Raw genomic sequence first — 13,564 nt, forward strand, 5'->3', positions numbered from 1 at the left:
GAATAATAAATAAAAGTTATATGTAGGTACTAGAAATACTTTTTTACTCGGTGCGTGATTTTAAAAATGTCAACAATTTTTATTGTGTTATGCAGCGTTGCCATTTTTTGGTGCTGTTTCTGTTTTGGTAGATTGTCATAATTAATATACATCGTTTCGTAAGTTATATCATCGGAATTCTACTTCGTAAGTAAGTTTTGGAAATCTTCGACATTCTTCGATATTTGCGTTATTTACGTTGAAAACTTTTTCGGATAGTACAAACGTCCTAAATATAACTAACGCTTAAAGCGTTTAGTATGGGAAAAATAAGGGGTTGTATTGCTTTTTGATATCATCCACCATGCCTTTTGCACACGGCAGTAGCACAGTATAATATTATTGTAGTATTTTCATTCGCTTAATAATTATCGTGTTTAAATTTGTATTCAAATTCGATTTTTCAAATTTTTTTACATAATAATGTGAACATTACAAATTATTAATTTAAGACGTTCCCCGCATGACATTTAGAAATAAAGAAATATTATTAAAACTGTATTATATTAAAGTTGATAAACAGCAGTGGCGAAGGGTGGAGGTAGGCTGTTAAGATTCGACATAAATAGTGCAAATTAAACTTTGTCACTCATTCGTAATTTTACTGTTTTTATTGAACTAAGAACACAATTTACGGATTGTGTTGGCTTGGCAAACCATAATAGATTTGGTATGTTATGGACGATTCGAGAAAATAATGCACACTTTTCATTCATAGGGCGTAATGCTCAATTCGTACTTACCACAAACTTACAGTAATATGGTAAGTACCCGAAATCCATCTGTTAACTATAGATTATAGAGATAAGGAATCCTTAACCATAGACTACTTTTGTTATGAACTCGCCCCCTTGCCCCCCTTCTGTATTACCATTTACCACTGACAGCTGCTGTCAAAATAAATTTACGTGTCTATAAAACGGCCCATACACTCAAATTCATTTAACAATTGATCTCAATATAGGCATTGAACAACTATTAAATATCCGTGACATTTAATACGACATATTTTCCTTTACTTTTGTTGATTCTGTACATGTCTTAATTTAGTAAAACCGATTATCGAATTGAAATGTCAGTGTCAATGAATTATGAATTAACTTTTTTTATTCGGATTTAGATATGTATGTAATATTAAACCAATAGATAGGTAGTTGAAATATATAAGTACTTAGTTATCTACACACCAACATGGTTATATTAGTTTTAATCATTCTATATAATTATTCACATCATGGCATATTTGTAATAATTGTAAATGACAAAATCTGACATTTCAACGGCAAGTGTTACCGTATCGGGAAAAACATGGGTCAAAAAATAACTTATATTATTCACTAATTGCAGAGACATTTAATCATTTTAATTAAATATTAATTGTGTATTTATAGTTATTGAATTTATTTTGTATATTTTTCATATTTTTGTCATCGTTTAACAATTACAAAATAATTTACCTAAATTATGAAAAAGAGAATTTTTATATATATAGTATTATTTTCAAAAGAAAAACAGAACGAAGCTATTGCAGATCTGGTGGACCATAGACAACTCGATCATAGCTATGAAAGGCTTTCTGGATAGTGTTTTGTTGTAATTAAATTTTAGTTATGACAGACGATTGTGCATAGGGCTCATACTTATTTGTTTTCGTTTAATTAAGAATACATATTATTATTACACATAATAATATATGTTGGTTTGTTTTTTAAAATTCATTAATTAGGCCCTGCCTAAACCAAAATTGATGAAAATATTATTCTATCTATAAAATATCCAAAATTATGTATGGTTTAATAGCAAAATTTTAGATATTTTATAGATTGATGATTACTTTTTGACTATTATCACTTATGGCTTGGTTTCGCAGTGTTCAATTGAATTTTAAAAAACTAACCAACACCATCTGTAAACTGCAGTCTTATTTCAATAAAAACAAAGACGTATGACTAACAAAGTTTAATGTGCACTATTTATGGCGGATCTTAACGGCCTACCTCCACCCGTCGCTACTGCCTGTATCACATAACATACAAACAAAGATGGGGGTTATGAGTAGATGAACGAAATGAATTAAAATATTAGAAAGTTTTTAAACAGTTTTTAGAAAAAAATATTAGGTTGTTTTGATCGATATAGACTTTTATAAAGCATGTAGAAATTCTAGAGATTATATTATATTCGCTATAAATCAATATTGTGTTGTCAGTTTAGTAAACAGCGACCCACCTTTGTCAAGCTACAAGTCAACAGGTTTCCGATCCGACTCCCTCCCTCCCCGTCATTCAAAATCCACTCGCGTCAACGTCACGCCAGACAATAATCTTCTATATTGGAATTTTGGCGGGAGGATTTCAGCCAGTAGGCACTATTATGATAAATTTCGGTAAATAATAAATTTGATACCCATGATCTATTTTTAGTTATATAAATAAATATTTCTGGGTCTGGTGACCTCAAAACCTCCAAAGCAAAACGCACGAACTCGCTGAAGTAAGCAACAAAGTTGGCTTGAAAATAAATGTAACAAAGACTAACGTTATGTTCAACTGCATTGCGGGCCAAAAAGTGATCCTCATCAACGGCACTTAGCTCGAACAGGTGAAAAACTACATCTATCTGGGACAATACGTGTCTATAGATGGATGTATGTTTGATGAAATTGTTCGCAGAGTAAAGCTAGGCGTGTTTTTGGCCGCCTGAATAATGTCTTCAACAGTTACCTTCCACTGTGCCTAAAGAGCTCAAGTGTTCAACCAGTATGTGCTTCCCGTAATCACAAATGCGTGTGAAATATGGACCCTAAGTAAAAGAGAGATCCAGAAACTTAGAGCTGCACAACGTGGTATGGAGAGGTGCATGCTGGGCAATACGTGAAAGGACAAAAAGAGGAATGAGTGGATAAAGAAGCAGACAAAGGTTTGTGTTGTGATAGAGTTAATTAAAAGTCTCAAATGAAGATGGGCTGAACACATAGCTCGAAGAAGAGATAATCGTTGGTCAAATTTAGTCACCCAGTGGTATTCAAGAGATACAAAACGTCCGCAAGGTAGACGTAGAGGCCGCTGGATCGATGAAATGATAAATGTCTGCGGAACAACGTGGCAACGCAACGCACAGGACCGCTGCAAGCAGCTTGAACATTAATTTTACTAATGGTTTTCTAAATGCGTTTAAAAATTAATAAACCTAAAAAATCTTAACACCACTGCACATGGACGTACTGAAATATGACTAAATTCTAAAACATTAGAGCGAGAGGTTTAAAAGACTTCTTTTTTATGTAATAAAAATACTTTATGCAGTCATCAAATGTTTAAAATAAATATAAAAAATAATAAGGCTTCAAAATTATATAAATAGATTATCTAGAACGTTTAAGGAATGTCCAGGGTTATGCTCTGAAAATACCATAAAAGCTCCATTTTGACCAACGCTGAGCATGTGGGCCGTTAAATCTTGTGAATTATTCGTTGAATAAAAAAAAATAGTTGATTGAAAATATAAAATATTATTTAAAAAGATGCATAACGTAACGTGGCATGATAGAATGATAATAGTTAAAACTGATTTATTTTACAGAATTATAATCGAATTTCCAGTTCGTTGATATGATTATTTTACAAAATTGTTTGATACAATGTGTGTACAACAAAGCTTTCTATATTAAGTAATTAGTTTTTTATATGCTTCTAATCGTTTTTTAAATTAAAAATATGAAAATTTTCTGTGAACTCAATATTATGGTTGTAAAACTTTACAAACATTTCAAACAAACTATGCACGTTTTTAAGAACAATATTCTTTTCCGAGAAATAATAACGAGAAAGAACAATATATTAAAAAAGTCGAGTTTTGAGATCGCAACAAACCACCAGAGCACTGTTTTTTGTAATTAGAAGAAAAGTATTGAACTCCTTTGAATGTATGAGTAGATTTACATATTTTTTTAAATATATATATAATATATAATACTCCTAAGGCTGCATACACACAGCACACTATGAAAGATAGAGGTTCTTGATTGGTTAGAAAAGGCCTTGGTGACAGAACTCACATTATTCATTGAAAAAATAAATGTGAGTTATGACACCAACGGTCAAATTTGTCAACGATTTTTACATGGATTAACGTGACCTTTAATACCCAACTATTTTTCTTTATATAGATTAATGCTTTTAGAATTACATTTAAGGTATATTTAACTAAAAAATAAAAATAAATGCAAAATGTGAGTTATGACTCTAGGCGACTCAATATTATAAACAAGTACCTATACATAATTTTGACATTATTCTTTTCAGACGCTTTTTAATGGGTATTAATTTATTCTGTAGATGCTTATTACTGATTAACAGCATAAAACTCTAAACCGGATTACCCTCATTTTAACTAAGCTCAGTTTAAACTACTTTACACGAAGTCAACATAAAATTGTAGCCGCTTCTATACATTGAACGATTAATTAAAAAAAAATAGTAAAGGCCTGATTCATACAATGTCGACAGTAGGTATATAAAACAAATTAGTTAAGAACACTAAAAATAAACAAGTGATTAATGATTAGAACGCCCACAATGGTCGATCGTCTAACGCGGCGACTTATAGAGTCGTGCGTTCCAGGTTCGAATCCTGGGTCGTCTGGAAAATTCACACTACATTATTTTATCATAGTGTATTTGGGGCAAAGTGTGAATCTAAAAGCAATGGCGAAGGGTGGAAGTAGGCTGTTAAGATCTGATATAAATAGTGCACACAAAACTTTGGCAGTCATACTTATTTTTTTCGTTAAACTAAGAGTACAATTTGCAGATGGTGCTAGTTTTTAAAATTCAATTAAACCCTGCATAAATCAAATCATAGTTTAGGTATGCTATGGGCAATCCAACAAAAATTGTGCACACTTTTTTGTTAAATTAAGGTTAAATTGTCGGTTAGTTTGTTAATTCAGACCTGATTTAACCAACCAAACCATAATCGATAAAATATATTGTTTTATCTAAAAATATCTAAAATTATGTATGGCATAATTTTAGTAGATAATAGTCAAAAAATATTCGTTTATATATTTTTTTGTCTATAATCTACTTTGGCTTGGATTAGGCAAGGTTTAATTGAATTTTAAAAACTACAAAACATTATCAGCTGCATATTTCAGTCTTAGTGCAATGAAAATATGATCAAGCTTAGTGTGCACTATTTATGTATGATCTTAAAAGCCTACCTCCACCTTTTGCAACTGTTTAATAGTGGATAATACATATTTTTATTGTAGAAACAAAAAAAACTGTTAATACAACTTCACTCTTTCAAAAAAGTTTTTTTCTATTGGTTATATAATATTTTCTCAGACGTGTTTTCAAAATTATGTATGTTCAATAATTAGAATGTTACATTCTTAAATCTTGTGAATTATTCGTTGAATAAAAAAATTGTTAGGTAATTAAAAATATTGTTTTTACCTTTTTAAAAAACTATATATAGTAAAATAGATATTTAAAAAATTAATGCCCAACTGCCTCAACAACAAAAACCCTAAGGTCACGTGATAGAATGACACTGGTTTTAACATTGTACGTAAATATGTGTTTTTTTACAATACGTGTGTAATAGTTTGAATGAGTGATATGCGTGAAATGTACCAAATTACTTAGAGCCTTTGTATGATTGTATTGGTTTCTGCTACGTATTAGTACCAATTATATTGACTCAGTATGAGTAGATACAATATGTCCGTCTAGCTGGCATTTAAATCGTAATACATTCTTATATTTACGACAGATGTCACTGGCAAATTATATTAGTTTTGTAAAATATATAATAATCGAGTTATTATTTTAAAATACACAATTGATTAGTACATATTTTTCTTTATAATATAAGCTTTAAATAATCACCTAGGATGACGTCTCGTGCACTGTATATTTATATATCTAGCTGACCTGAATCTGCATTAACAAGTAGACTTATATGTGGGTATATGTGTCAAGCAAAAATCTCGCTGCAAACCGTCAGATAAAAACCACGTACCTACTGGAATACTGCAGATAAAATTAGGAAGGATTTTTAATCGGATTATCAACGTAAATTTATTCCGGGGATAGAATACGGGTAGCATATTATATATATTGGTATGTTTGTAAACGTTTGGCGAATGTCAACAAACTTACTTGAAGGGGTTGTATTTTTAGTTCATTCTTAAAAATTGTGTGTATTATTCATTGATTAAAAAAATATTTGATTTCAGAATACAAATTCAAATTTATGCCAAAAACCGAAGGCGTTCCTTTGGGCTGTGTAGTCAATGATGATAATCACAGCGACTTTTTTTCGATAATAACGTTACGATAAACAAAATAACGATAACACGTTGTGTCAAATGATGTAACGGCTATTTATCATCTAAATTAAGCTGGAAATTTAATGAAAAAGAAGGAAGTAATGTGAAAAAAAACGATTTAACCATCATATTTGTTGGGTTTTCTTTAATAATCTCATGTAGCGGAGTGACTTCGAAAAGATACCAATAGATAGCGCTGCCCATTGACTGGACGCCGCAAGCGCTATGTAGACGAATGAAGATTTTATTCTATGTTAACACTGTAATTTTTATCTCTCATAGTCTTACAGCTAGTCAGCTTAGTCTGATTTGCTCTGATCCTTTTAATCATACAGGTCTTCTATTTTTGAAACTAAGCACCTTACACCATCGAGATTAGTAAGTTTCTAGTGATAACTTAGTGTGGTTTCTAGTTGTCAAATGTGATATCTACCTGAACTGAACTAATTCTTCGGCAAGGCACCTGGTTATTTGTTCAAGCGAGTCATCTTATCTTGTTAATCTTTTTTGTGTACCGTTTGAATTATTCTCTGTTATTATTGATAAAATCTCTGTGAACCCTGAATAAATACTAAAGTGTTTATATTTTATAAATAAAAACATACTATACTCAATAATTAATATCAGATTAGGAATATAAAAACCAAATTATTAACTATCAAGGACTTCAAGGTTATCTATTTTGTATTTTTACTTCGACCTAAAACCATAACAAAAACTTTGTGTGCCTGCTGTAAAATTATAAAATTGGATTCGTATGGGTTACATAATTTTTCCTTTCTACAGTCAACAGTACCCGTATAAGATTTTACTTAGAAATATGATTATTTTTCATTAACTAGTAAACAACCGTATCTTATTCTTCCTAAATTTGACTTATAATTAGATTCAATTTCATTTTCTCAAAAAAGCTAAGAGAAAAATAAATACTAAGTATCTCTAATTACTTATATCACAACAAATTTTAATCATCACATTAGCAAATTGTTTACGTTAAAATATATTATAAATTTAAATTTATAATGATAATAATATTATATAGCATTATAACTATTTGAAGAACAATTAAATTTAATATTATTATAAATAATTTAGTATTATAAATCGGGTTATTTTGACTTGTCTATCTAACTTTTGGATAATACTGTTTGCTTACTAGTTAGAATCTTCCTGTTTCCTTCCTGAACCACAGAGCAACCGTGCAGGATTTTAATTTGAAGGGTTTAGTGTAATAAATAATAACAAAACTACCCTGCGGGTGGTTTATTGGTTCAACGATTTTGACAATTAGGTAAATAAGATAAAATGTAAGTTGAATTTATTATTGCAATCAAATAGTAACATTTTATAATACATTGAAAATTATATAGAAAATTAATTGACAAAATATGTTAAATTAAACGATATACCTTTATAGTTATTCAATATATATGGAGAGCATATAATGCGAAGAGCCCTAGATCATTGGCAAGGCGGAATAACAATTGGTGGCCAGAAAATAAATAACTTAAGATTCGCAGATGATACCACACTAATCGCTGCTGATGAAAGAGAACTCACAGAGTTGCTACATCGGGTAGAGGAAGAGAGTCGCAAATACGGCCTCCTTATTAATAGGAATAAAACCAAGTTAATGGTTGTTGATCGGGCCAACCTTTTATCAACACCAAGTACACTCCAAAACCTCGAAACAGTCGACGAGTTTGTATATCTTGGATCGACCATCAGTGGAAAGGGCGGATGCGAAACGGAAATAAGAAGGCGCACATAAATTGCAAAAAGTGCGATGACACGCCTTACCACTATATGGAAGGATCGGGGAATTTCGATTGCCACAAAAATGATGCTTGTGCAAACATTAGTGTTCTCGATATTCCTATACGGAGTCGAGTCGTGGACCCTGAAGGCAAGAGAACGGAAGGCAATTGATGCCTTTGAGATGTGGTGTTGGCGCCGAATGCTTCGCATTTCTTGGACGGAGCACAGGACGAACCAGTCAATCATCCAGGGACTGAAGATAAAGGAACGGCTCTCGACGATATGTCTGAGAAGAATTCTGCAGTTTTTTGGACATATTGTCAGGCGCGGATCGGACAACCTGGAGAGACTGGTAGTTTTGGGTAGCCTCCAGGGAAGGCGAAGCAGAGGAAAAGCGTCTGCGCGATGGAGCGAGCAAGTGAAAGAGCTGACTGGGGGCACCATCCATTCCTGAGAGAAGCGGAAGATCGAGAAGGATGGAAAGTCTTGGTCGCTCAAAGGATGGCAAAATTTAAATGTGGTCACGATCCTCAGCCATGAGTGCACGACCAAGAAGAGATACCTAAGTACATAGCAGTAGCGAAGGGTGGAGATAGCCTGTTAAGAAGTTTACATTAAACTTTGTAAGTCATACGTATTAGTTTTTATTGAACTAAGACTACAATTTAGAGATGTTTTTAAAAAGTTAGTTTTTGAAAATCAATATTAAACCCTGCCTAACCAAACCATAATAGTTTTGGTTCACTTTGGGTGATACGACATAATTGTGCACACTTTTTCATTCATACTTATTATTTGTTTTCGTTGGATTATTCGATGATCCTGGATATTTCTTACACGTTGTAGATAATCTATGTATATAATTTTGAAGCCTTATTATCCTTTATATTTATTTTAAACATTTGATGACTGCATAAAGTATTTTTATTACATAAAATAGTATTCTTTTAAACCTCTCGCTCTTATGTTTTAGAATATAGTCATATTTCAGTACATGCATGTGCAGTGGTGTTAAGATTTTTTACATTTATTAATTTCTAAACGCATTTATAAAACCATAAGTATAATTGACATTGTTAAATTGAACTATTTACGATAAAAAATTATATTGATAATCTCTGTGATCCCAAATTTGACAAGAATAAGGCATTTTATTATTCAAAAAATGGGCAAGATTATACATTTGAAGATAATTCTAAAGATACTAATTATAAGTTATGTCTTTGACCATTCAAGTGTGATAAACATCCTACGAATAATGATTGCTTTATAATAATTATTGACATAAGAATAAGGTAGTGTTTTTTTGAAATACGCCATTTATTTTGGCATTCCCCAGTGGTTAAGATACAACATACGGCCGTAGCCATAAATTGACAAACTAAAACTGAAGTAGGGAGTAAGATCATGTTATCGCGCGTATTTGAACATGTACCGTTTTAAAATAAAATCGGTTATGTATTATTATTAAGTTTATATCATTCAACCTAAATCAAACAAACGAAATGGAACCGTTTGGTTTCGGACCGTTTGGTAAATGTCCACGGAAACGCTTTTCTGACGACTAATTAGTGTTTCCAGTACTGAAAATTAATTCATAACATATTAGTCTCTAAAACAAAAACACATTTATTGAAACGTCAACTTGTTATGAAATTCTAACCTCCTACCGTCGTCTACAATAATACAAATTCGTATTCATTCATTTTAAATGTACAAAATATAAAGAATGCTTTGTGAATAGATAGCCATTTAGTTTATTTACAAGATTTATAGGTATGATTAGTTTTTAAAAATTACTTTTGATGATAACTTTTTATAATTGACCACTTTTGTTCATGTCGACAGTATGATTTTGTGACTTAGATGACAATCGAACATATTAAATTGATAAAATTCGTTAGGTAGGTAATATAAAGATCATTCTGGGTTGATTTAACACAGTTTGTAGTTTAGAATCTCCGTTACAAAATATAAATAAAATAAAAATAACTTCTTGGTCTGACATAATAATTATAGTACCTAATGATATTAAATCGAACTCTTCGCATAGAAAATATGGCTGCATTTTGAGGTAATAAGACCAAAAGCGGCGTCTTGTTCGCGTAGGTATGGTTACTTATGAATTATAGGTAGGTATTGATTATTAATCTATAATATACTTAATTCAAGTAAACTTCTACGGTGTAAATGTCTAACATATTAATATGAATACCTCACGATATATAAATGCCGAATAATGCTTATCAACACTTTGACAGATTGCCATTAGTCTATGGATCGTCGGATGACGTTTCATGTCAAACCATTTCTGATGGTCCGAGAACGGTTTGATTTTCAATGATACACTGAACCAATCGTCAAATCTCAAATCATTTCCGGTCTACTTTCTACTCATACAATTTGTACGTATATTGTCTATGGTTTAATTTGATTTGTTTCGTTCAGGTTGAAAGATACGAACCTATTATTATATCTATAAAATATCCAAAGTTATGTGTGATTTAATTGAATAATTTTAGATATTTTACAAATAGAAAAGTATTTTTAACTATTATTTATTAATATTATATCAAATTATTAATTGAATTTGAAAAACTAACCAACATCGTCTGTAAATCGTAGTTTTATATCACTTCACCACTGGTACATAAATATATAAATTAATAAAATAATAACTTTAAAACTATTTATAAAAAAGGTTTTCCCTAAGTATATAAAATACCTCATCCAGTCCCTTGGGTACCTCAAAAGTACCTAAAACAGCGATTGCATTACCTCTTTGGATTTATATACTTCTTATTCGCTGTCTCCAGTACTCAGTTGAATGGCATTCACCTATTTTATCAGTCAAGTGTCGACCGATCTCAGCCACTGTCTTCAAAGCAGACGGTCCTCAGGATTCAAATGTCTCGAAACCCAGGGGACAGACAATATAATTCGGTGACAGACAGTCGTATTTTTTGGTTTTGTTAGACTCAGCTAAAAGAGCTGCTGAACCTGACAATTGAACTGATTTATTCAGGTGAGATACCATGAGTGTATCCAGCACAGTGGCATCCCAAACCATACATTTTCCTTCCCTCCATGGAATCATCGAAGCTTCGAATTTTTCAGTCTACCCTTTTGGTAGCGCTTTTTGCAGTGGACTGTAATTTGAGGATGCTGGTGGTAGATTACGGATCTAGAGAGGGGGGGGGGCTTTACATAGGATGCCAGAAACTGGCCTTTATGTTGAGAGGGCTGGTGCGCTCTAGAGCCGGTTCGGTTCGGAATGTCACTTTCACGGTTTTTGTTGTTTTGAGATGAATGGTGACGGCAAGTTCAGGATGGATGATTGACGCGACATTAGCTCAAAACGTATCAAATTTAGCGCAGCAAAAGTCGAACATATGCGTTTTGAGGCACTTGGTATTTAACGACGGCAAAATTATATCACAGTCCGCACACGATCGCTTTCTTGACGTCACTTGAGCTAACTTTTGAATCAGTCCTACACGCCTAACAGGCCTACACGCACCCGTTGTATTGATCTAACTAAGTGTTATTCTCAATCACGGTCGTCTCATGACCCGTGATTGCTGGTTGTCTGGTTTTGTGACAATAATAAATACGGATATGAGGTAGGTGGGGAAATAAGGAATGACGGCCACCATATTATACCCAACCACCTATGTTACTTATTTTTTAAAAGCATTTTCATTACATAAACCTGTGAAAAGTAACACACAAAAATGTATGAAATTAATATTAAATAATTACAAGAAAAGAAGTACTTTTATATACCACTTTTTAAAATTTTCTGTTGAATCATATAATCTTGACAATTCTATGAATTAATAAATACTTTTTTTGTACTTGATAGAAATACTGAATAAATAATATAGAATACTGAAATGTCATTTTGACATTATTTCATATTGATTTCCACAGTAACGCACGTACATATTAATAAATTAGTTGCTAGGACCCCCTTAGCAACCAATAATAATAACTTTCCATACAAAAGAGAATTAACTGAAAATGAATTTGAATTCTGATTAAAAATAACTAAAAGTATTAAAAGAATGCATTGTCGTCGTTTTCTGATATATTCTAAAAGTTTTAAATGTCTAGCTAGTCGGGAAGTTAGTTAAACATATTCAAACGTCCAATACAAATCTTGTAAATCAAGAAAAAATCTGTACCGGACAAACAAGAATACGAGCTAATAAAAACGTGGTAAAAATGCTGTCTGTGATAAAATACATGTCATTTTTTTATAAAGAACAAAATAAATAATATCATAAAAACACGATAAATATTCAAATTTTGAAATTCGAATTTTGAATTCGCAAAAAAGCAAACAAATTTTACTTTGCACAATGTTTGTATTTATGATTCGTCATAATTGTAAAGAAAAATATTTATGTTAAAAAATATCAGAATCATTTTGATTTTTGTCTCTCAAAAGTGTCGTTTCTGGCAAACCGTTTTTCGTCTTTCTAGAGAAGGCCTCTATCTAGATACATAACTACTCATAGAGTTGACTAAACTAGCAATTTGTTAACCGCAATAATTCACAACTGGTATCATAGTAAAATATTTTTGCTGTTATATCAGTATAACTGCAGGGCGTTTATCGTTCTTCATGCTAAGGTATACCCTAGAAACGCTGTATGTACATATTGCATAGCAGTGGTGAGGGGTGAAAGTAGTCTGTTAAGATCCGACATAAATAGTACATACTAAAATTTGTCAGTCATACTTATTTATTTTTATTGAACTAAGGATACAATAATTTGCAGATGGTACCTGTTAGTTTTTTTTAATTCAATTTAAGCCCTGCCTAAACCAAACCATAATAGTTTTCGGTTCGCTGTATCACAGCTGTTGTACCGGAAATAGATGGCCGGATGGATGTATTGAGATTACCTTGTTTGTGGGTCATTTCACCATGAAGGAAGTTTAACGACATGTTACCCTAAACAAAGTATTTTGTGTAAGTAATTGTTGATTTCTACAAGTAATATGTGGTGAATTTCAACGATACTACCTGTAATATTGGTTCCAAAACATTGTATTAATTACACTTTAATTTAATTTAAATACCGTATCTACTAGGACCTGAATGTTACTATTTTATGACAGTATAACAAATAATTTTAATCTGTAAATTTCTTAGTTTAAATAATAACAACGCGATCTCAATGCGGTACGGCCGTCTGTTTACTGTATAATAGCTCACGGATAACACTATGATACGGTAAACTTAATACGTACAATTTACGGATATCTTATGAAACGAATTAATTATTCTGAATAATTGTAAATCGAAGAGATTAAAAATAATTTTGTTTTATTTATTTTATGTGTTTAAAAAAGATATGCTATCATAATGGGATATATATTTATCATACAAAGTTTGTTATAGAATGAGTTGAAGAA

The 13,564-nt window shown here is 31.5% G+C and overlaps 1 protein-coding gene and 1 pseudogene across 1 annotated transcript in view; one reads left to right on the forward strand and one right to left on the reverse strand.

Moving 5' to 3' along the window:
• The window catches only part of Dh31-R (Diuretic hormone 31 Receptor), a 340,188-nt gene that overhangs the window by 281,391 nt on the left and 45,233 nt on the right, over window positions 1-13,564 (forward strand). The gene's annotated exons all lie outside the window — the stretch shown is intronic.
• On the reverse strand, window positions 9,706-11,234 carry LOC147073620 (uncharacterized; annotated as a pseudogene).

Source organism: Rhyacophila brunnea, unplaced genomic scaffold (genome assembly GCF_057557595.1).
Source record: "Rhyacophila brunnea isolate RB1 unplaced genomic scaffold, BYU_Rbru_1.0 scaffold_17, whole genome shotgun sequence".
Lineage (NCBI taxonomy): Eukaryota > Metazoa > Arthropoda > Insecta > Trichoptera > Rhyacophilidae > Rhyacophila > Rhyacophila brunnea.